At 45.2% G+C, this 23,778-nt stretch overlaps 10 non-coding genes across 10 annotated transcripts; all 10 read right to left on the reverse strand.

The window, feature by feature from the left end:
- Positions 1-3,262: 3,262 nt before the first annotated feature.
- trnap-ugg (transfer RNA proline (anticodon UGG)) lies at positions 3,263-3,334 on the reverse strand. The gene has a single exon. It is a non-coding gene; the product is annotated as a tRNA-Pro (tRNA).
- A 3,460-nt stretch (positions 3,335-6,794) lies between these two features.
- On the reverse strand, positions 6,795-6,866 carry trnap-agg (transfer RNA proline (anticodon AGG)). Its single transcript has one exon. It is a non-coding gene; the product is annotated as a tRNA-Pro (tRNA).
- Positions 6,867-7,750: 884 nt separating this feature from the next.
- trnap-agg (transfer RNA proline (anticodon AGG)) lies at positions 7,751-7,822 on the reverse strand. Its single transcript has one exon. It is a non-coding gene; the product is annotated as a tRNA-Pro (tRNA).
- Positions 7,823-13,602: 5,780 nt separating this feature from the next.
- On the reverse strand, positions 13,603-13,674 carry trnap-agg (transfer RNA proline (anticodon AGG)). The gene has a single exon. It is a non-coding gene; the product is annotated as a tRNA-Pro (tRNA).
- Positions 13,675-14,558: 884 nt separating this feature from the next.
- Positions 14,559-14,630, reverse strand: trnap-ugg (transfer RNA proline (anticodon UGG)). Its single transcript has one exon. It is a non-coding gene; the product is annotated as a tRNA-Pro (tRNA).
- Positions 14,631-15,513: 883 nt separating this feature from the next.
- Positions 15,514-15,585, reverse strand: trnap-ugg (transfer RNA proline (anticodon UGG)). Its single transcript has one exon. It is a non-coding gene; the product is annotated as a tRNA-Pro (tRNA).
- An 884-nt stretch (positions 15,586-16,469) lies between these two features.
- trnap-agg (transfer RNA proline (anticodon AGG)) lies at positions 16,470-16,541 on the reverse strand. Its single transcript has one exon. It is a non-coding gene; the product is annotated as a tRNA-Pro (tRNA).
- An 884-nt stretch (positions 16,542-17,425) lies between these two features.
- On the reverse strand, positions 17,426-17,497 carry trnap-agg (transfer RNA proline (anticodon AGG)). The gene has a single exon. It is a non-coding gene; the product is annotated as a tRNA-Pro (tRNA).
- Positions 17,498-19,343: 1,846 nt separating this feature from the next.
- Positions 19,344-19,415, reverse strand: trnap-ugg (transfer RNA proline (anticodon UGG)). The gene has a single exon. It is a non-coding gene; the product is annotated as a tRNA-Pro (tRNA).
- Positions 19,416-22,876: 3,461 nt separating this feature from the next.
- Positions 22,877-22,948, reverse strand: trnap-agg (transfer RNA proline (anticodon AGG)). Its single transcript has one exon. It is a non-coding gene; the product is annotated as a tRNA-Pro (tRNA).
- Positions 22,949-23,778: the final 830 nt, after the last annotated feature.

Raw genomic sequence — 23,778 nt, forward strand, 5'->3', positions numbered from 1 at the left:
AAATCCAGTAACTCCAAAAACATTAATAACCTCCGGCCTCTTCAAAAATATCAACATCCATTCAACTCTATTGTCAATAATCCACCAGTCTCAATCAGTATGGCACTTTTAAATGTACGCTCTCTGTCGAACAAGTCTTTTATTATTAATGATTTAATTTTAGATAATAAACTTGACTGTTTATTTTTAACTGAAACATGGCTGGGCTCGGATGCACCAGTTGTTCTCACTGAGGCCTCCCCACCAAATTTTAATTTCTCTTTTTCTATTAGAAGTGGTGAGAGAGGTGGTGGGACTGCATCTTTAGCCAACAACACACTCACCACCAAACAAATTTTATTTGATCATTTTACCACTTTTGAATTCCATGCTATTGTTTTCAGCAGCCCTCCAGTTTTATCTGTCACAATTTATAGACCACCTAAAGACAGCGCTGCTTTTATCAAGGTATTCTCAGAATTTTTAACAAACATACATTCAAAATATAATATGATAATTTTAACCGGTGATTTTAACCTGCACATAGATAATCCTTCTGACCCTGCAACAAAAGAATTCTTAAACATTCTTCACTGTTTGGATTTTATCCAGCACGTCACGCAGCCGACTCACAACAGAGGACACACGCTGGTGGACAGCCCATGGGTGATGACCAGGTCCAGAGTGTGTCCTCTCAAAAGAAATTGCAGGGCAGCAGAAAGGAGATGGAGGAAAAATAAAAATAATATCAACCATCAAATATTTTCCGAGCAACTTAAAATGTACAATAATACATTAAGGAAGTCAAGAAATTCATACTTCGCCAAAATAATCAGTATTAACAAAAATAATCCCAAGGTCCTCTTTTCCACCATAGATCATTTATTTAACCCTGATTTTAAAAGCTCCCAAAGAACCCCCACAGACTCGCTCTGTGAGCAGTTTGCAGACCACTTCAGGGGAAAGATCAGCGCCATCAGATCTGATATTTTATCTAATCGCGATATGATTGTAAACACATCTGAGGGCTCGATTGTACCTGAGGAGACACTGGACAGCTTTGTCCTGGTTAATGCTGAGAACTTTCAGAAGGTTTTCTCCACAGTGAGACCCACCACATGTCTTTTAGATCCAATTCCTTCTTCACTCTTTAAAACACTTTATGGATTTTTTGAGGCTGAGCTTTTATACATGATGAATTGCTCTCTTCAGTTGGGTGTCTTCCCTGCTGCCTTTAAAACGGCGGTGGTGAGGCTCCTTCTGAAGAAGAGCAATTTGGATTGTAATGATTTTAATAACTACAGACCTGTATCCAACTCACCATTTTTAAGTAAAGTCTTAGAAAAACTTGTTTTTACTCAGATTACTGATTTTCTCAATGATAGACAGATCCTGGAGATATTCCAGTCTGGATTTAGGGTGAACCACAGCACAGAGACGGCTCTCCTAAAGGTTTTAAATGATCTTAGATGTAACTGGGACGCCCAAAAGCTCTCAGTCCTGGTGCTACTGGATCTAAGCGCAGCCTTTGATACAGTAGACCACGCTATTCTTTTAAACAGACTAAAACACATGGTGGGCCTCTCTGGTGCTGTACACAACTGGTTCACTTCCTATCTCTCTGACAGATCTTTTATGGTGAGTATGGATACATGCTCCTCTAAGATCCATAAAATGACATGTGGTGTGCCTCAAGGGTCGGTTCTAGGCCCTGTACTTTTTAATTTGTATATGTTGCCTCTCGGCAGTGTCATCAGGAGGCATGGAGTGAACGTCCACAGTTACGCTGATGACACGCAGCTGTACATCTCCGTGTCTCCTGATGACACCAGACCAATGGATGCCCTTTTTAACTGTGTCTTGGATATAAGATCTTGGATGGCAGAAAACTTTTTACAGCTTAACCAGGACAAAACTGAAGTTTTAATTGTCGGTCCTGAGGCTCAGAGAGAGAAACTCTTGTCTAAATTAGAGGCATTTTCACTATGTCCTTCGCTACAAGTGCAAAACCTGGGTGTTATTTTTGACTCTGAGCTTGGTTTTATCCCACATGTTAAACATGTAACCAAAATTGGATTTTATCATCTAAAAAATATAGCCAGAGTCGCCCTATTCTCTCTCGGGCCAACACGGAGATGCTGATGCATGCTTTTATTACCAGTCGCATTGATTACTGTAATGCCCTGCTCTCTGGTCTTCCTAAGAAGAATATTTCACCTTTACAACTCTTGCAAAACTCGGCAGCTCGTGTGCTGACGAAGACCAGAGGGCGGGCCCACATTACACCGGTTTTAGAATCGCTGCACTGGCTCCCCGTGTGTTTCAGGATCGATTTTAAAGTTCTTTTATTGGTTTTTAAATGTCTTAATGGTCTTGGGCCTTCTTATCTCTCAGATCTGCTTTTACCATACGAACCCTCGCGGACCCTGAGGTCCTCTGGTACTGGCCTTTTGATTGTCCCTAAAGTCAGGACACATACTCACGGAGAGGCAGCTTTTCAGTGGTATGGTCCTCGTCTGTGGAACAGCCTGCCGGAGGAGCTCAGGGCCGCAGAGAACGTACATGTTTTTAAGAACAGGCTCAAGACCCACCTTTTTAATTTAGCTTTTACTTAGCGTTTATTTATTTTATGCTTATTCTATCCTGTTATTCTATTATTAATTTAGGATTTACCTAATATTTTTTGATTTTATTCTTATTCATTTTTTAATCTTCTTACTCTATTTATATTTATATTGTATCCTGTTCTTATTTATTTTATCATTTTACCCTGTATACATCGTATTGCGTCATATCTCCAGTGTTTCCTCGGAGGGCGCTCTCTGCACCGGGGCTGTTATTGACCGTGGCTGCTGGGTCTCTGGGGTCCTCTCAGCCTGGTTGGGGGGCTCCTTTGCCTCCCTCCCGCTGTGTGCCCAGCCCGGAGGCTGCGGTCTGTGACCGGCTCCCGGTGCAGACGGCTCTCTGTTATAATGTTTCCTCACTTGGCTCATGCGAGCCCAGCCCAATTTTTACTCTTTAAGTGTGCGCGTGTGTGTATGTGTGTGTGTGTGTGTGTGGGGGGGGGGATATATGTGTATTGAGAGTGTGGGGAGTGAGTTGGAGGGTGGGGTGGGCTGCTTTTAACTATGTAAAGCACTTTGTGCTACATTTTTTCTGTATGAAAAGTGCTTTATAAATAAAGATTGATTGAAAGGTTTGGTACCCAACACATTTACAATGCCCCAGAAGGAATGTGTCTTACCAAAGAATTCCATGAAGCTAAGAGCCTGCTATTTTAAGGGGGCTCGTCCGGGATTTGAACCCGGGACCTCTCGCACCCAAAGCGAGAATCATACGCCTAGACCAACGAGCCACAGGAAGCCTGCGTTTAAGTCTGCAACTCTGAAAGGATAGACTTAAATCGGCCTTCAAATTCAAGCAGGAATGTTTTTAAGCTCTCTTCAGTATTCATTTTTGTACCTTCAGGCCTTTGCTACTGACAAGTTCCAACAGGGATGACTCCAGAGGGACTGCACACAGTGAATGAGAAAAAAGGGTTCCCAATCATCCAAGTCATGGTAGTCTGATGAACTTTGAAAGAAAGCAGCTGGAATTCTCTAAGTGCATTGAAGACCTTTCACCTCTCCTCTGAGAACCTTCGTTAGATCTAAAACTAAACGTTGGAGAGTCCCAGGTATTTAAAACCCAGAGCGGGTTGTCTTTACCAGGGTCGTTGACCAACTATGAAACACATCACATGAGCCAAGGGGTGGAAAAAAGGCGTGGGTAATTATCAGCAGAGGTTTCAGGTGAAACCATTATGAGATCTTCACATAATATCAGGGGACTTCAATCATGCCTCACTGGACTCCACACTGCCCACCTTCACCCAGTATGTGACCTGCCCAACCAGAGTCAATAAAACACTGGACTTACTGTATGCCAATGCAGGAGAGGCATACAGTTCATCACCTCTCCCTCCCCTGGGCAGATCTGATCACAACCTGGTGCACCTTGTCCCTGTGTATGAGCCCTTAGTGCGCAGGGAGCCACCAGCCACCCGCACTGTACAGAGATGGTCAGAGGAGAGCGAGGAGGCTCTTAAGGATTGTTTTGAGTCGACTGTGTGGGAGGTGATTTGTGATGACCACGGTGAGGACATCGACAGCCTTACTACATGCATTACTGACTATATAAACTTCTGTGTGGATAACACTGTACCTACCAGGACTGTACGGTGTTTCTCCAACAACAAACCTTGGATTACCCCAGAAATTAAAACCGTCCTCAAGCAGAAGAGGAGGGCCTTCAAATCCAGAGACAAAGAGGAGTTGAAAAGGGTGCAGAGAGAGCTGAGGGGACTGATAAGGAATGGGAAGGAGAGCTACAGGCAGAAGATGGAGAACCAGCTTCAACAAAACAACGTTGGTGAAGTCTGGAGAGGCCTCAGAACCATCTCGGGCCACAAACAGCAGAACTCTCTGCCTGGGAGGGATGTGAGATGGGCAAATGAACTGAATCATTTCTTCAACAGATTTGACTCAGCCATGAGGCAGTCTGCAACATCGGCTGCAGACTCACCCACCCCCACTGCTGCTGTTCCACCTCAGACACTTCACACCTCCTCTATTCACCCTGCTCACTCCCCCCCACCCCCAACAACAGCATCCAATACACACTCAACACAAGGCTCCAGCCTGTCTCTCTCAGCCACCCAGGTTAGGAGGGAACTGAGGAGGATTAATGGCAAGAAGGCAGCGGGTCCAGATGGCATCAGCTCGAGGGTCGTCAGGTCCTGCGCGGACCAACTGTGTGGGGTGATGGAGCACCTCTTCAACCTGAGCCTGAGGTTGGGAAGAGTTCCACAGTTCTGGAAAACCTCCTGTGTTGTACCAGTGCCAAAGACTTCACGCCCCAAGGACCTCAACAGCTACAGGCCGGTGGCTCTGACATCCCACCTGATGAAGACCCTGGAGCGGTTGGTCCTGGCTCAGCTTCGGCGCCTAATAAGCTCATCACTGGACCCACTTCAGTTTGCCTACCAGCCTGGCATTGGAGCGGATGATGCCGTCATTCACCTCCTACATCGTTCCCTCGCTCACCTGGAGACCGCTGGAAGCACTGTGAGAATCATGTTCTTTGATTTCTCCAGTGCCTTCAACACCATTCTTCCCTCGGTTCTAAAGGACAAGCTGGTGAACTCTGGAGTGGACCATCACCTCAATACCTGGATCCTGGACTACCTCACCGACCGACCACAGTATGTGAGGACTCAGGGCTGTGTGTCGGACAGGGTCGTCTGCAGTACGGGGGCCCCACAGGGAACGGTTCTGGCTCAGTTCCTCTTCACCATCTACACTGCAGACTTCTCCCACAACTCCACCCAGTGCTTCCTGCAGAAGTTCTCTGATGACTCTGCAATAGTCGGCCTCATCACTGATGGGGACGACAAGGAGTACAGAGGTCTGACCCAAGACTTTGTGGACTGGTGCCAGCTGAACTACCTCCAGATCAACGCCAGTAAAACCAAGGAACTGGTGGTAGACTTCCGCAGGCACAAGCATTCTCCACTGCAACCACTGAACATCCAAGGTATGGACATTGAGGCTGTGGACAGCTACAGGTACCTTGGTGTTCATCTGAACAATAGACTGGACTGGACTCATAACTCAAACGCCCTCTACAGGAAAGGGCAGAGCAGGCTGTACCTGCTGCGGAGACTCAGGTCGTTTGGAGTGGAGGGCCCACTCCTGAAGAAATTCTATGACTCTGTGGTGGCTTCTGCTATCTTTTATGGCGTGGTCTGCTGGGGCGGCAGCATCTCTGCTGGGGACAGGAAGAGACTGAACAGGGTGATCCGAAGGGCCAGCTCTGTTCTAGGATGCCCTCTGGACCCAGTGGAGGTGGTGAGTGACAGGAGAACGGTGGCTAAGCTGTCATCCCTGATGGACAACGTCTCCCACCCCATGCAGCAGACTGTGACAGCACTGAGCAGCTCCTTCAGTGGGAGACTGCGGCACCCACGGTGTGGGACGGAGAGATTTCGCAGGTCTTTCCTCCCCACTGCTGTCAGACTCCATAATAAAGACTTTAACTGATCAAGCACACACATCCATACATATGCAATAATACTAAGTGCAATAATCCTTTCTGTCATCGTTGTATTTTTACTCAGTTGTATATAGTATTTGTATTTGTATTCTATTTTTATCTTATTGTATATTTATTTTATTTTATTCTACTGTATATAGTATTTTATTTTATTCTATTCTGTACAGTTGTGTACTGTATTTATTCTTATTGTATTCTAATTTTTGCCTCATAACTTTTGCACTGTCCACTTCCTGCTGTGACAAAACAAATTTCCCACGTGTGGGACTAATAAAGGTTATCTTATCTTATCTTATGTAGTTTAACGTCTTTACACCGAAATTGAATGGCCTCAATTTCGATCAGACTTTGTGATCTCTAATAGCCCTTTTCCACTTGCACCTACCTAGCTTGGCTTAACTTGACTCAGCTCGATCTTTAAAGTTTCCATTAGGTGATAGTACCTGGTTACAGGTATTTTTTAGTACCTGCCCAGTAAGGTTTCCAAGGCAATCTCAAAATGTGACATATACAGATTGCGTGGCAGGGACTGTGCAGTCAATGGCATCACTCAATGAGTCATGAGAGTGACTCCTTCACAAAATCAAAAACATTATTTTAGAAAGACAAATTGGTGTCACACATCACATTGAAAGGTTTGGCACACAACACATTTACAATGCCCCAGAAGGAATGTGTCTTAGCAAAGAATTCCATGAAGCTAAGAGATTGTGATTTTAAGGGGGCTCGTCCGGGATTTGAACCCGGGACCTCTCGCACCCTAAGCGAGAATCATACGCCTAGACCAACGAGCCACAGGAGGCCTGCGTTCAAGTCTGCAACTCTGAAAGGATAGATTTAAATCGGCCTTCAAATTCAAGCAGGAATGGTGTTAAGCTCTCTTCAGTATTCATTTTTGTACCTTCAGGACTTTGCTACTGACAAGCTCCAACAGGGATGACTCCAGAGGGACTGCACACAGTAAATGAGAAAAAAGGGTTCCCAGTCATCCACGTCATGGTAGTCTGATGAGTTTTGAAAGAAAGCAGCTGGAATTCTCTAAGTGCCTTGAAGACCTTTCACCTCTCCTCTGAGAACCTTCGTTAGATCTAAAACTAAACGTTGGAGAGTCCCAGGTATTTAAAACCCAGAGCGGGTTGTCTTTACCAGGGTCGTTGACCAACTATGAAACACATCACATGAGCCAAGGGGTGGAAAAAAGGTGTGGGTAATTATCAGCAGAGGTTAAACCATTATGAGACCTTCACATATGTAGTTTAACGTCTTTACACCGAAATTGAATGGCCTCAATTTCGATCAGACTTTGTGATCTCTAATAGCCCTTTTCCACTTGCACCTACCTAGCTTGGCTTAACTTGACTCAGCTCGATCTTTAAAGTTTCCATTAGGTGATAGTACCTGGTTACAGGTATTTTTTTAGTACCTGCCCAGTAAGGTTTCCAAGGCAATCTCAAAATGTGACATATACAGATTGCGTGGCAGGGACTGTGCAGTCAATGGCATCACTCAATGAGTCATGAGAGTGACTCCTTCACAAAATCAAAAACGTTATTTTAGAAAGACAAATTGGTGTCACAGATCACATTGAATGGTTTGGCACCCAACACATTTACAATAAACCAGAAGGAATGTGTCTTACCAAAGAATTCCATGAAGGTAAGAGCCTGTGATTTTAAGGGGGCTCGTCCGGGATTTGAACCCGGGACCTCTCGCACCCTAAGCGAGAATCATACGCCTAGACCAACGAGCCACAGGTAGCCTGCGTTTAAGTCTGCAACTCTGAAAGAATAGACTTAAATCGGCCTTCAAATTCAAGCAGGAATGTTTTTAAGCTCTCTTCAGTATTCATTTTTGTACCTTCAGGCCTTTGCTACTGACAAGCTCCAACAGGGATGACTCCAGAGGGACTGCACACAGTGAATGACAAAAAAGGGTTCCCAGTAATCCACGTCATGGTAGTCTGATGAGCTTTGAAAGAAAGCAGCTGGAATTCTCTAAGTGCCTTGAAGACCTTTCACCTCTCCTATGAGAACCTTCGTTAGATCTAAAACTAAACGTTGGAGAGTCCCAGGTATTTAAAACCCAGAGCGGGTTGTCTTTACCAGGGTCGTTGACCAACTATGAAACACATCACATGAGCCAAGGGGTGGAAAAAAGGCGTGGGTAATTATCAGCAGAGGTTTCAGGTGAAACCATTATGAGACCTTCACATATGTAGTTTAACGTCTTTACAACGAAATTGAATGGCCTCAATTTCGATCAGACTTTGTGATCTCTAATAGCCCTTTTCCACTTGCACCTACCTAGCTCTGCTTAACTTGACTCAGCTCGATCTTTAAAGTTTCCATTAGGTGATAGTACCTGGTTACAGGTATTTTTTTAGTACCTGCCCAGTAAGGTTTCCAAGGCAATCTCAAAATGTGACATATACAGATTGCGTGGCAGGGACTGTGCAGTCAATGGCATCACTCAATGAGTCATGTGACTCTTTCACAAAATCAAAAATGTTATTTTAGAAAGACAAATTGGTGTCACACATCACTTGTATGGTTTCTCTCCTGTGTGGACTCGTTTGTGTCTTTTAAGCTGACCTGCAGTGGTGAAGGATGACCCACACTGATCATTGGGAAGCCATTTCACATGTCACATGAAGTGACATGAAGAGGAGGTAGACTTCCACCGTAACCTCCGTGCGGATCTGTGATATTTTGCTCGGCTAAAAGTTATCAAGGCTGACGAAAGCTTGGTTTTGCATTTGCTGGATATTGATCTGAAAACTCTTTTCTTGCTGCGTCACGACTGACTTTTTAGCTAACGTAAGCTAAAGTGGCAGTGTCTGTTTTTGTTTTTGATGCTGTCACCGGTACGAGATTCCGGAATGGCACCACTTACCTCAACATCCAGCTGTGAAAGCTGCATCAACCTGAGTCAACAAGTGATCAAGCTGGAGCAAAGGATATCCACGCTATACCAAATCCAGGGGGCTGAATGCGAACTTGACACGATCCTCCTTGGCAAAGCTCAAACCACCGCTACTAGCGCTGAGCTAGCCGACACAGTGCACCATCCAGCTGCTGTGTCCCAAGATCCCCCCAACAGTCAACACAGGCTCTCAACTTGCGTCGCTGGTGCTTCTGCCAAGGACGAGAACTCCTGGTTTCAGCTAGGGGCCAGACCCAAGGCTCTGGTCAGCTCCACTCCACTCCAACCAGCGCCATGGACCATGGTTGAGACGCGTGGTGGCTGCAGAGGGGGCAGGAGGATCCGTCTCTCGCACCCTCACCCCTCCGGTGCGGTAGTATTGGAGAATAAATTCAATGTCCTGGATCCTGTGGACTTTCCTCCTCTGACCGCTAGCCCTCGCCATCCCGCTGTGTCGCTGAGGTCTGCGCCATCTCCACCACTACGCCCCCGGAGCCGCGGCGGGCAACCCGACGCTGTGGTGCAAACTCACCGCGGAGAGCTGTGCTTTACCCCGGCTCCTCGGAGAAGAGGACCCACGGCGCGGCTACCTGGGAGTCACTCACGCAGTCCGGCTGGCGCATCTCCATCTGAACACCCCCGGTGTCGCGGCGCGGGCGTCTCAGATGGCCAACAGCCCTCGGTGGCACCTCCTCTCTCCACGCTGGTCCTCGGGGATTCCATCGTCAGGAACGTGCGGATGAGGGGGGCGCTCACGCTGTCGTTCCCGGGAGCCACTGTTGTTGACATAGTGGACAGAATTCCCAACATTCTGGCATCCCACCCACAGGTTAACCGGCTCATCATCCACATCGGCACCAATGATATCCCCAAACAGCAATCTGAGCTGCTGAAGTTGGACTTCCTCGAACTCTTCAGCCTTCTTGGTCAGTTGCAGGTGAGTGCTTTTATCTCTGGGCCCACCCCCACCTGTGGCAGAGGGATAGGCCGTTTCAGCCGGCTGCTCAGCCTTAACACCTGGCTTTCCTCTGCCTGTGTCTCCCACGGCGTGGGTTTTATTAACAACTTTGATGCCTTCTGGGAGAGGAGGCATCTTTTTGGGGCAGACGGGCTCCACCTCAACGCCTGGGGACGCCGTTTGCTGTCCGCCAATTTGGCATTTGGCGTACAGCACTCCCGCACATCGCCACTGTCTGCCACTGACTGATGTTCCCCTGGTCCCAGCTCCTATATTTGTTCCACTTTTAACAGTAATACACAAAACTCTGGACTAGGACCTTTCTCTCCCACAGTCAACACAATACCCGTCATAATCACAAACAGAGAGCAACAGAATTATCATAAATCCAGTAACTCCAAAAACATTAATAACCTCCGGCCTCTTCAAAAATATCAACATCCATTCAACTCTATTGTCAATAATCCACCAGTCTCAATCAGTATGGCACTTTTAAATGTACGCTCTCTGTCGAACAAGTCTTTTATTATTAATGATTTAATTTTAGATAATAAACTTGACTGTTTATTTTTAACTGAAACATGGCTGGGCTCGGATGCACCAGTTGTTCTCACTGAGGCCTCCCCACCAAATTTTAATTTCTCTTTTTCTATTAGAAGTGGTGAGAGAGGTGGTGGGACTGCATCTTTAGCCAACAACACACTCACCACCAAACAAATTTTATTTGATCATTTTACCACTTTTGAATTCCATGCTATTGTTTTCAGCAGCCCTCCAGTTTTATCTGTCACAATTTATAGACCACCTAAAGACAGCGCTGCTTTTATCAAGGTATTCTCAGAATTTTTAACAAACATACATTCAAAATATAATATGATAATTTTAACCGGTGATTTTAACCTGCACATAGATAATCCTTCTGACCCTGCAACAAAAGAATTCTTAAACATTCTTCACTGTTTGGATTTTATCCAGCACGTCACGCAGCCGACTCACAACAGAGGACACACGCTGGTGGACAGCCCATGGGTGATGACCAGGTCCAGAGTGTGTCCTCTCAAAAGAAATTGCAGGGCAGCAGAAAGGAGATGGAGGAAAAATAAAAATAATATCAACCATCAAATATTTTCCGAGCAACTTAAAATGTACAATAATACATTAAGGAAGTCAAGAAATTCATACTTCGCCAAAATAATCAGTATTAACAAAAATAATCCCAAGGTCCTCTTTTCCACCATAGATCATTTATTTAACCCTGATTTTAAAAGCTCCCAAAGAACCCCCACAGACTCGCTCTGTGAGCAGTTTGCAGACCACTTCAGGGGAAAGATCAGCGCCATCAGATCTGATATTTTATCTAATCGCGATATGATTGTAAACACATCTGAGGGCTCGATTGTACCTGAGGAGACACTGGACAGCTTTGTCCTGGTTAATGCTGAGAACTTTCAGAAGGTTTTCTCCACAGTGAGACCCACCACATGTCTTTTAGATCCAATTCCTTCTTCACTCTTTAAAACACTTTATGGATTTTTTGAGGCTGAGCTTTTATACATGATGAATTGCTCTCTTCAGTTGGGTGTCTTCCCTGCTGCCTTTAAAACGGCGGTGGTGAGGCTCCTTCTGAAGAAGAGCAATTTGGATTGTAATGATTTTAATAACTACAGACCTGTATCCAACTCACCATTTTTAAGTAAAGTCTTAGAAAAACTTGTTTTTACTCAGATTACTGATTTTCTCAATGATAGACAGATCCTGGAGATATTCCAGTCTGGATTTAGGGTGAACCACAGCACAGAGACGGCTCTCCTAAAGGTTTTAAATGATCTTAGATGTAACTGGGACGCCCAAAAGCTCTCAGTCCTGGTGCTACTGGATCTAAGCGCAGCCTTTGATACAGTAGACCACGCTATTCTTTTAAACAGACTAAAACACATGGTGGGCCTCTCTGGTGCTGTACACAACTGGTTCACTTCCTATCTCTCTGACAGATCTTTTATGGTGAGTATGGATACATGCTCCTCTAAGATCCATAAAATGACATGTGGTGTGCCTCAAGGGTCGGTTCTAGGCCCTGTACTTTTTAATTTGTATATGTTGCCTCTCGGCAGTGTCATCAGGAGGCATGGAGTGAACATCCACAGTTACGCTGATGACACGCAGCTGTACATCTCCGTGTCTCCTGATGACACCAGACCAATGGATGCCCTTTTTAACTGTGTCTTGGATATAAGATCTTGGATGGCAGAAAACTTTTTACAGCTTAACCAGGACAAAACTGAAGTTTTAATTGTCGGTCCTGAGGCTCAGAGAGAGAAACTCTTGTCTAAATTAGAGGCATTTTCACTATGTCCTTCGCTACAAGTGCAAAACCTGGGTGTTATTTTTGACTCTGAGCTTGGTTTTATCCCACATGTTAAACATGTAACCAAAATTGGATTTTATCATCTAAAAAATATAGCCAGAGTCGCCCTATTCTCTCTCGGGCCAACACGGAGATGCTGATGCATGCTTTTATTACCAGTCGCATTGATTACTGTAATGCCCTGCTCTCTGGTCTTCCTAAGAAGAATATTTCACCTTTACAACTCTTGCAAAACTCGGCAGCTCGTGTGCTGACGAAGACCAGAGGGCGGGCCCACATTACACCGGTTTTAGAATCGCTGCACTGGCTCCCCGTGTGTTTCAGGATCGATTTTAAAGTTCTTTTATTGGTTTTTAAATGTCTTAATGGTCTTGGGCCTTCTTATCTCTCAGATCTGCTTTTACCATACGAACCCTCGCGGACCCTGAGGTCCTCTGGTACTGGCCTTTTGATTGTCCCTAAAGTCAGGACACATACTCACGGAGAGGCAGCTTTTCAGTGGTATGGTCCTCGTCTGTGGAACAGCCTGCCGGAGGAGCTCAGGGCCGCAGAGAACGTACATGTTTTTAAGAACAGGCTCAAGACCCACCTTTTTAATTTAGCTTTTACTTAGCGTTTATTTATTTTATGCTTATTCTATCCTGTTATTCTATTATTAATTTAGGATTTACCTAATATTTTTTGATTTTATTCTTATTCATTTTTTAATCTTCTTACTCTATTTATATTTATATTGTATCCTGTTCTTATTTATTTTATCATTTTACCCTGTATACATCGTATTGCGTCATATCTCCAGTGTTTCCTCGGAGGGCGCTCTCTGCACCGGGGCTGTTATTGACCGTGGCTGCTGGGTCTCTGGGGTCCTCTCAGCCTGGTTGGGGGGCTCCTTTGCCTCCCTCCCGCTGTGTGCCCAGCCCGGAGGCTGCGGTCTGTGACCGGCTCCCGGTGCAGACGGCTCTCTGTTATAATGTTTCCTCACTTGGCTCATGCGAGCCCAGCCCAATTTTTACTCTTTAAGTGTGCGCGTGTGTGTATGTGTGTGTGTGTGTGTGTGTGTGGGGGGGGGGATATATGTGTATTGAGAGTGTGGGGAGTGAGTTGGAGGGTGGGGTGGGCTGCTTTTAACTATGTAAAGCACTTTGTGCTACATTTTTTCTGTATGAAAAGTGCTTTATAAATAAAGATTGATTGAAAGGTTTGGTACCCAACACATTTACAATGCCCCAGAAGGAATGTGTCTTACCAAAGAATTCCATGAAGGTAAGAGCTTGTGATTTTAAGGGGGCTCGTCCGGGATTTGAACCCGGGACCTCTCGCACCCTAAGCGAGAATCATATGCCTAGACCAACGAGCCACAGGAGGCCTGCGTTCAAGTCTGCAACTCTGAAAGGATAGACTTATATCGGCCTTCAAATTCAAGCAGGAATGGTGTTAAGTTCTCTTCAGTATTCATTTTTGTACCTTCAGGCCTTTGCTACTGACAAGCTCCAACAGGGATGACTCCAGAGGGACTGCACACAGTGAATGAGAAAAAAGGGTTCCCAGTCATCCACGTCATGGTAGTCTGATGAGCTTTGAAAGAAAGCAGCTGGAATTCTCTAAGTGCCTTGAAGACCTTTCACCTCTCCTCTGAGAACCTTCGTTAGATCTAAAACTAAACGTTGGAGAGTCCCAGGTATTTAAAACCCAGAGCGGGTTGTCTTTACCAGGGTCGTTGACCAACTATGAAACACATCACATGAGCCAAGGGGTGGAAAAAAGGTGTGGGTAATTATCAGCAGAGGTCAAACCATTATGAGACCTTCACATATGTAGTTTAACGTCTTTACACCGAAATTGAATGGCCTCAATTTCGATCAGACTTTGTGATCTCTAATAGCCCTTTTCCACTTGCACCTACCTAGCTTGGCTTAACTTGACTCAGCTCGATCTTTAAAGTTTCCATTAGGTGATAGTACCTGGTTACAGGTATTTTTTTAGTACCTGCCCAGTAAGGTTTCCAAGGCAATCTCAAAATGTGACATATACAGATTGCGTGGCAGGGACTGTGCAGTCAATGGCATCACTCAATGAGTCATGAGAGTGACTCTTTCACAAAATCAAAAACGTTATTTTAGAAAGACAAATTGGTGTCAGACATAACATTGAATGGTTTGGCACCCAACACATTTACAATGCCCCAGAAGGAATATGTCTTACCAAAGAATTCCATGAAGCTAAGAGCCTGTGATTTTAAGGGGGCTCGTCCGGGATTTGAACCCGGGACCTCTCGCACCCAAAGCGAGAATCATACGCCTAGACCAACGAGCCACAGGAAGCCTGCGTTTAAGTCTGCAACTCTGAAAGGATAGACTTAAATCGGCCTTCAAATTCAAGCAGGAATGTTTTTAAGCTCTCTTCAGTATTCATTTTTGTACTTTCAGGACTTTGCTACTGACAAGCTCCAACAGGGATGACTCCAGAGGGACTGCACACAGTAAATGAGAAAAAAGGGTTCCCAGTCATCCACGTCATGGTAGTCTGATGAGCTTTGAAAGAAAGCAGCTGGAATTCTCTAAGTGCATTGAAGACCTTTCACCTCTCCTCTGAGAACCTTCGTTAGATCTAAAACTAAACGTTGGAGAGTCCCAGGTATTTAAAACCCAGAGCGGGTTGTCTTTACCAGGGTCGTTGACCAACTATGAAACACATCACATGAGCCAAGGGGTGGAAAAAAGGTGTGGGTAATTATCAGCAGAGGTCAAACCATTATGAGACCTTCACATATGTAGTTTAACGTCTTTACACCGAAATTGAATGGCCTCAATTTCGATCAGACTTTGTGATCTCTAATAGCCCTTTTCCACTTGCACCTACCTAGCTTGGCTTAACTTGACTCAGCCCGATCTTTAAAGTTTCCATTAGGTGATAGTACCTGGTAACAGGTATATTTTAGTACCTGCCCAGTAAGGTTTCCAAGGCAATCTCAAAATGTGACATATACAGATTGCATGGCAGGGACTGTGCAGTCAATGGCATCACTCAATGGGTCATGAGAGTGACTCCTTCACAAAATCAAAAACGTTATTTTAGAAAGACAAATTGGTGTCACACATAACATTGAAAGGTTTGGCACACAACACTTTTACAATGCCCCAGAAGGAATGTGTCTTACCAAAGAATTCCATGAAGGTAAGAGCTTGTGATTTTAAGGGGGCTCGTCCGGGATTTGAACCCGGGACCTCTCGCACCCAAAGCGAGAATCATACGCCTAGACCAACGAGCCATAGGAAGCCTGCGTTTAAGTCTGCAACTCTGAAAGGATAGACTTAAATCGGCCTTCAAATTCAAGCAGGAATGTTTTTAAGCTCTCTTCAGTATTCATTTTTGTACCTTCAGGCCTTTGCTACTGACAAGCTCCAACAGGGATGACTCCAGAGGGACTGCACACAATGAATGAGAAAAAAGGGTTCCCAGTCATCCACGTCATGGTAGTCTGATGAGCTTTGAAAGAAAGCAGCTGGAATTCTCTAAGTGCCTTGAAGACCTTTCACCTCTCCTCTGAGAACCTTCGTTAGATCTAAAACTAAACGTTGGAGAGTCCCAGGTATTTAAAACCCAGATCGGGTTGTCTTTACCAGGGTCGTTAACCAACTATGAAACACATCACATGAGCCAAGGGGTGGAAAAAAGGTGTGGGTAATTATCAGCAGAGGTCAAACCATTATGAGACCTTCACATATGTAGTTTAACGTCTTTACACCGAAATTGAATGGCCTCAATTTCGATCAGACTTTGTGATCTCTAATAGCCCTTTTCCACTTGCACCTACCTAGCTTGGCTTAACTTGACTCAGCTCGATCTTTAAAGTTTCCATTAGGTGATAGTACCTGGTTACAGGTATTTTTTTAGTACCTGCCCAGTAAGGTTTCCAAGGCAATCTCAAAATGTGACATATACAGATTGCGTGGCAGGGACTGTGCAGTCAATGGCATCACTCAATGAGTCATGAGAGTGACTCTTTCACAAAATCAAAAACGTTATTTTAGAAAGACAAATTGGTGTCACACATCACATTGAAAGGTTTGGCACACAACACATTTACAATGCCCCAGAAGGAATGTGTCTTAGCAAAGAATTCCATGAAGCTAAGAGCTTGTGAGTTTAAGGGGGCTCGTCCGGGATTTGAACCCGGGACCTCTCGCACCCTAAGCAAGAATCATACGCCTAGACCAACGAGCCACAGGAGGCCTGCGTTCAAGTCTGCAACTCTGAAAGGATAGACTTATATCGGCCTTCAAATTCAAGCAGGAATGTTTTTAAGCTCTCTTCAGTATTCATTTTTGTACTTTCAGGACTTTGCTACTGACAAGCTCCAACAGGGATGACTCCAGAGGGACTGCACACAATGAATGAGAAAAAAGGGTTCCCAGTCATCCACGTCATGGTAGTCTGATGAGCTTTGAAAGAAAGCAGCTGGAATTCTCTAAGTGCCTTGAAGACCTTTCACCTCTCCTCTGAGAACCTTCGTTAGATCTAAAACTAAACGTTGGAGAGTCCCAGGTATTTAAAACCCAGAGCGGGTTGTCTTTACCAGGGTCGTTAACCAACTATGAAACACATCACATGAGCCAAGGGGTGGAAAAAAGGCGTGGGTAATTATCAGCAGAGGTCAAACCATTATGAGACCTTCACATATGTAGTTTAACGTCTTTACACCGAAATTGAATGGCCTCAATTTCGATCAGACTTTGTGATCTCTAATAGCCCTTTTCCACTTGCACCTACCTAGCTTGGCTTAACTTGACTCAGCTCGATCTTTAAAGTTTCCATTAGGTGATAGTACCTGGTTACAGGTATTTTTTTAGTACCTGCCCAGTAAGGTTTCCAAGGCAATCTCAAAATGTGACATATACAGATTGCGTGGCAGGGACTGTGCAGTCAATGGCATCACTCAATGAGTCATGAGAGTGACTCTTTCACAAAATCAAAAACGTTATTTTAGAAAGACAAATTGGTGTCACACATCACATTGAAAGGTTTGGCACACAACACATTTACAATGCCCCAGAAGGAATGTGTCTTAGCAAAGAATTCTATGAAGCTAAGAGCTTGTGAGTTTAAGGGGGCTCGTCCGGGATTTGAACCCGGGACCTCTCGCACCCTAAGCAAGAATCATACGCCTAGACCAACGAGCCACAGGAGGCCTGCGTTCAAGTCTGCAACTCTGAAAGGATAGACTTATATCGGCCTTCAAATTCAAGCAGGAATGGTGTTAAGCTCTCTTCAGTATTCATTTTTGTACCTTCAGGCATTTGCTACTGACAAGCTCCAACAGGGATGACTCCAGAGGGACTGCACACAGTGAATGAGAAAAAAGGGTTCCCAGTCATCCACGTCATGGTAGTCTGATGAGCTTTGAAAGAAAGCAGCTGGAATTCTCTAAGTGCCTTGAAGACCTTTCACCTCTCCTCTGAGAACCTTCGTTAGATCTAAAACTAAACGTTGGAGAGTCCCAGGTATTTAAACCCCAGAGGGGGTTGTCTTTACCAGGGTCGTTGACCAACTATGAAACACATCACATGAGCCAAGGGGTGGAAAAAAGGCGTGGGTGATTATCAGCAGAGGTTTCAGGTGAAACCATTATGAGACCTTCACATATGTAGTTTAACGTCTTTACACCGAAATTGAATGGCCTCAATTTCGATCAGACTTTGTGATCTCTAATAGCCCTTTTCCACTTGTACCTACCTAGCTTGGCTTAACTTGACTCAGCCCGATCTTTAAAGTTTCCATTAGGTGATAGTACCTGGTAACAGGTATATTTTAGTACCTGCCCAGTAAGGTTTCCAAGGCAATCTCAAAATGTGACATATACAGATTGCGTGGCAGGGACTGTGCAGTCAATGGCATCACTCAATGGGTCATGAGAGTGACTCCTTCACAAAATCAAAAACGTTATTTTAGAAAGACAAATTGGTGTCACACATAACATTGAAAGGTTTGGCACACAACACATTTACAATGCCCCAGAAGGAATGTGTCTTACCGAAGAATTCTATGAAGGTAAGAGCTTGTGATTTTAAGGGGGCTCGTCCGGGATTTGAACCCGGGACCTCTCGCACCCAAAGTGAGAATCATACGCCTAGACCAACGAGCCACAGGAAGCCTGCGTTTAAGTCTGCAACTCTGAAAGGATAGACTTAAATCAGCCTTCAAATTCAAGCAGGAATGTTTTTAAGCTCTCTTCAGTATTCATTTTTGTACCTTCAGGCCTTTGCTACTGACAAGCTCCAACAGGGATGACTCCAGAGGGACTGCACACAATGAATGAGAAAAAAGGGTTCCCAGTCATCCACGTCATGGTAGTCTGATGAGCTTTGAAAGAAAGCAGCTGGAATTCTCTAAGTGCCTTGAAGACCTTTCACCTCTCCTCTGAGAACCTTCGTTAGATCTAAAACTAAACGTTGGAGAGTCCCAGGTATTTAAACCCCAGAGGGGGTTGTCTTTACCAGGGTCGTTGACCAACTATGAAACACATCACATGAGCCAAGGGGTGGAAAAAAGGTGTGGGTAATTATCAGCAGAGGTCAAACCATTATGAGACCTTCACATATGTAGTTTAACGTCTTTACACCGAAATTGAATGGCCTCAATTTCGATCAGACTTTGTGATCTCTAATAGCCCTTTTCCACTTGCACCTACCTAGCTTGGCTTAACTTGACTCAGCTCGATCTTTAAAGTTTCCATTAGGTGATAGTACCTGGTTACAGGTATTTTTTTAGTACCTGCCCAGTAAGGTTTCCAAGGCAATCTCAAAATGTGACATATACAGATTGCGTGCCAGGGACTGTGCAGTCAATGGCATCACTCAATGAGTCATGAGAGTGACTCTTTCACAAAATCAAAAACGTTATTTTAGAAAGACAAATTGGTGTCACACATCACATTGAAAGGTTTGGCACCCAACACATTTACAATGCCCCAGAAGGAATGTGTCTTACCAAAGAATTCCATGAAGCTAAGAGCCTGTGATTTTAAGGGGGCTCGTCCGGGATTTGAACCCGGGACCTCTCGCACCCAAAGCGAGAATCATACGCCTAGACCAACGAGCCACAGGAAGCCTGCGTTTAAGTCTGCAACTCTGAAAGGATAGACTTAAATCGGCCTTCAAATTCAAGCAGGAATGTTTTTAAGCTCTCTTCAGTATTCATTTTTGTACCTTCAGGCCTTTGCTACTGACAAGTTCCAACAGGGATGACTCCAGAGGGACTGCACACAGTGAATGAGAAAAAAGGGTTCCCAATCATCCAAGTCATGGTAGTCTGATGAGCTTTGAAAGAAAGCAGCTGGAATTCTCTAAGTGCATTGAAGACCTTTCACCTCTCCTCTGAGAACCTTCGTTAGATCTAAAACTAAACGTTGGAGAGTCCCAGGTATTTAAAACCCAGAGCGGGTTGTCTTTACCAGGGTCGTTGACCAACTATGAAACACATCACATGAGCCAAGGGGTGGAAAAAAGGCGTGGGTAATTATCAGCAGAGGTTTCAGGTGAAACCATTATGAGATCTTCACATAATATCAGGGGACTTCAATCATGCCTCACTGGACTCCACACTGCCCACCTTCACCCAGTATGTGACCTGCCCAACCAGAGTCAATAAAACACTGGACTTACTGTATGCCAATGCAGGAGAGGCATACAGTTCATCACCTCTCCCTCCCCTGGGCAGATCTGATCACAACCTGGTGCACCTTGTCCCTGTGTATGAGCCCTTAGTGCGCAGGGAGCCACCAGCCACCCGCACTGTACAGAGATGGTCAGAGGAGAGCGAGGAGGCTCTTAAGGATTGTTTTGAGTCGACTGTGTGGGAGGTGATTTGTGATGACCACGGTGAGGACATCGACAGCCTTACTACATGCATTACTGACTATATAAACTTCTGTGTGGATAACACTGTACCTACCAGGACTGTACGGTGTTTCTCCAACAACAAACCTTGGATTACCCCAGAAATTAAAACCGTCCTCAAGCAGAAGAGGAGGGCCTTCAAATCCAGAGACAAAGAGGAGTTGAAAAGGGTGCAGAGAGAGCTGAGGGGACTGATAAGGAATGGGAAGGAGAGCTACAGGCAGAAGATGGAGAACCAGCTTCAACAAAACAACGTTGGTGAAGTCTGGAGAGGCCTCAGAACCATCTCGGGCCACAAACAGCAGAACTCTCTGCCTGGGAGGGATGTGAGATGGGCAAATGAACTGAATCATTTCTTCAACAGATTTGACTCAGCCATGAGGCAGTCTGCAACATCGGCTGCAGACTCACCCACCCCCACTGCTGCTGTTCCACCTCAGACACTTCACACCTCCTCTATTCACCCTGCTCACTCCCCCCCACCCCCAACAACAGCATCCAATACACACTCAACACAAGGCTCCAGCCTGTCTCTCTCAGCCACCCAGGTTAGGAGGGAACTGAGGAGGATTAATGGCAAGAAGGCAGCGGGTCCAGATGGCATCAGCTCGAGGGTCGTCAGGTCCTGCGCGGACCAACTGTGTGGGGTGATGGAGCACCTCTTCAACCTGAGCCTGAGGTTGGGAAGAGTTCCACAGCTCTGGAAAACCTCCTGTGTTGTACCAGTGCCAAAGACTTCACGCCCCAAGGACCTCAACAGCTACAGGCCGGTGGCTCTGACATCCCACCTGATGAAGACCCTGGAGCGGTTGGTCCTGGCTCAGCTTCGGCGCCTAATAAGCTCATCACTGGACCCACTTCAGTTTGCCTACCAGCCTGGCATTGGAGCGGATGATGCCGTCATTCACCTCCTACATCGTTCCCTCGCTCACCTGGAGACCGCTGGAAGCACTGTGAGAATCATGTTCTTTGATTTCTCCAGTGCCTTCAACACCATTCTTCCCTCGGTTCTAAAGGACAAGCTGGTGAACTCTGGAGTGGACCATCACCTCAATACCTGGATCCTGGACTACCTCACCGACCGACCACAGTATGTGAGGACTCAGGGCTGTGTGTCGGACAGGGTCGTCTGCAGTACGGGGGCCCCACAGGGAACGGTTCTGGCTCAGTTCCTCTTCACCATCTACACTGCAGACTTCTCCCACAACTCCACCCAGTGCTTCCTGCAGAAGTTCTCTGATGACTCTGCAATAGTCGGCCTCATCACTGATGGGGACGACAAGGAGTACAGAGGTCTGACCCAAGACTTTGTGGACTGGTGCCAGCTGAACTACCTCCAGATCAACGCCAGTAAAACCAAGGAACTGGTGGTAGACTTCCGCAGGCACAAGCATTCTCCACTGCAACCACTGAACATCCAAGGTATGGACATTGAGGCTGTGGACAGCTACAGGTACCTTGGTGTTCATCTGAACAATAGACTGGACTGGACTCATAACTCAAACGCCCTCTACAGGAAAGGGCAGAGCAGGCTGTACCTGCTGCGGAGACTCAGGTCGTTTGGAGTGGAGGGCCCACTCCTGAAGAAATTCTATGACTCTGTGGTGGCTTCTGCTATCTTTTATGGCGTGGTCTGCTGGGGCGGCAGCATCTCTGCTGGGGACAGGAAGAGACTGAACAGGGTGATCCGAAGGGCCAGCTCTGTTCTAGGATGCCCTCTGGACCCAGTGGAGGTGGTGAGTGACAGGAGAACGGTGGCTAAGCTGTCATCCCTGATGGACAACGTCTCCCACCCCATGCAGCAGACTGTGACAGCACTGAGCAGCTCCTTCAGTGGGAGACTGCGGCACCCACGGTGTGGGACGGAGAGATTTCGCAGGTCTTTCCTCCCCACTGCTGTCAGACTCCATAATAAAGACTTTAACTGATCAAGCACACACATCCATACATATGCAATAATACTAAGTGCAATAATCCTTTCTGTCATCGTTGTATTTTTACTCAGTTGTATATAGTATTTGTATTTGTATTCTATTTTTATCTTATTGTATATTTATTTTATTTTATTCTACTGTATATAGTATTTTATTTTATTCTATTCTGTACAGTTGTGTACTGTATTTATTCTTATTGTATTCTAATTTTTGCCTCATAACTTTTGCACTGTCCACTTCCTGCTGTGACAAAACAAATTTCCCACGTGTGGGACTAATAAAGGTTATCTTATCTTATCTTATGTAGTTTAACGTCTTTACACCGAAATTGAATGGCCTCAATTTCGATCAGACTTTGTGATCTCTAATAGCCCTTTTCCACTTGCACCTACCTAGCTTGGCTTAACTTGACTCAGCTCGATCTTTAAAGTTTCCATTAGGTGATAGTACCTGGTTACAGGTATTTTTTTAGTACCTGCCCAGTAAGGTTTCCAAGGCAATCTCAAAATGTGACATATACAGATTGCGTGGCAGGGACTGTGCAGTCAATGGCATCACTCAATGAGTCATGAGAGTGACTCCTTCACAAAATCAAAAACGTTATTTTAGAAAGACAAATTGGTGTCACAGATCACATTGAATGGTTTGGCACCCAACACATTTACAATAAACCAGAAGGAATGTGTCTTACCAAAGAATTCCATGAAGGTAAGAGCCTGTGATTTTAAGGGGGCTCGTCCGGGATTTGAACCCGGGACCTCTCGCACCCTAAGCGAGAATCATACGCCTAGACCAACGAGCCACAGGTAGCCTGCGTTTAAGTCTGCAACTCTGAAAGAATAGACTTAAATCGGCCTTCAAATTCAAGCAGGAATGTTTTTAAGCTCTCTTCAGTATTCATTTTTGTACCTTCAGGCCTTTGCTACTGACAAGCTCCAACAGGGATGACTCCAGAGGGACTGCACACAGTGAATGACAAAAAAGGGTTCCCAGTAATCCACGTCATGGTAGTCTGATGAGTTTTGAAAGAAAGCAGCTGGAATTCTCTAAGTGCCTTGAAGACCTTTCACCTCTCCTATGAGAACCTTCGTTAGATCTAAAACTAAACGTTGGAGAGTCCCAGGTATTTAAAACCCAGAGCGGGTTGTCTTTACCAGGGTCGTTGACCAACTATGAAACACATCACATGAGCCAAGGGGTGGAAAAAAGGCGTGGGTAATTATCAGCAGAGGTTTCAGGTGAAACCATTATGAGACCTTCACATATGTAGTTTAACGTCTTTACAACGAAATTGAATGGCCTCAATTTCGATCAGACTTTGTGATCTCTAATAGCCCTTTTCCACTTGCACCTACCTAGCTCTGCTTAACTTGACTCAGCTCGATCTTTAAAGTTTCCATTAGGTGATAGTACCTGGTTACAGGTATTTTTTTAGTACCTGCCCAGTAAGGTTTCCAAGGCAATCTCAAAATGTGACATATACAGATTGCGTGGCAGGGACTGTGCAGTCAATGGCATCACTCAATGAGTCATGTGACTCTTTCACAAAATCAAAAATGTTATTTTAGAAAGACAAATTGGTGTCACACATCACTTGTATGGTTTCTCTCCTGTGTGGACTCGTTTGTGTCT

This window comes from Diplotaxodon limnothrissa, linkage group LG18, assembly GCF_057381915.1.
Source record: "Diplotaxodon limnothrissa isolate DT_005_m linkage group LG18, D_limnothrissa_male_GT1.1, whole genome shotgun sequence".
Lineage (NCBI taxonomy): Eukaryota > Metazoa > Chordata > Actinopteri > Cichliformes > Cichlidae > Diplotaxodon > Diplotaxodon limnothrissa.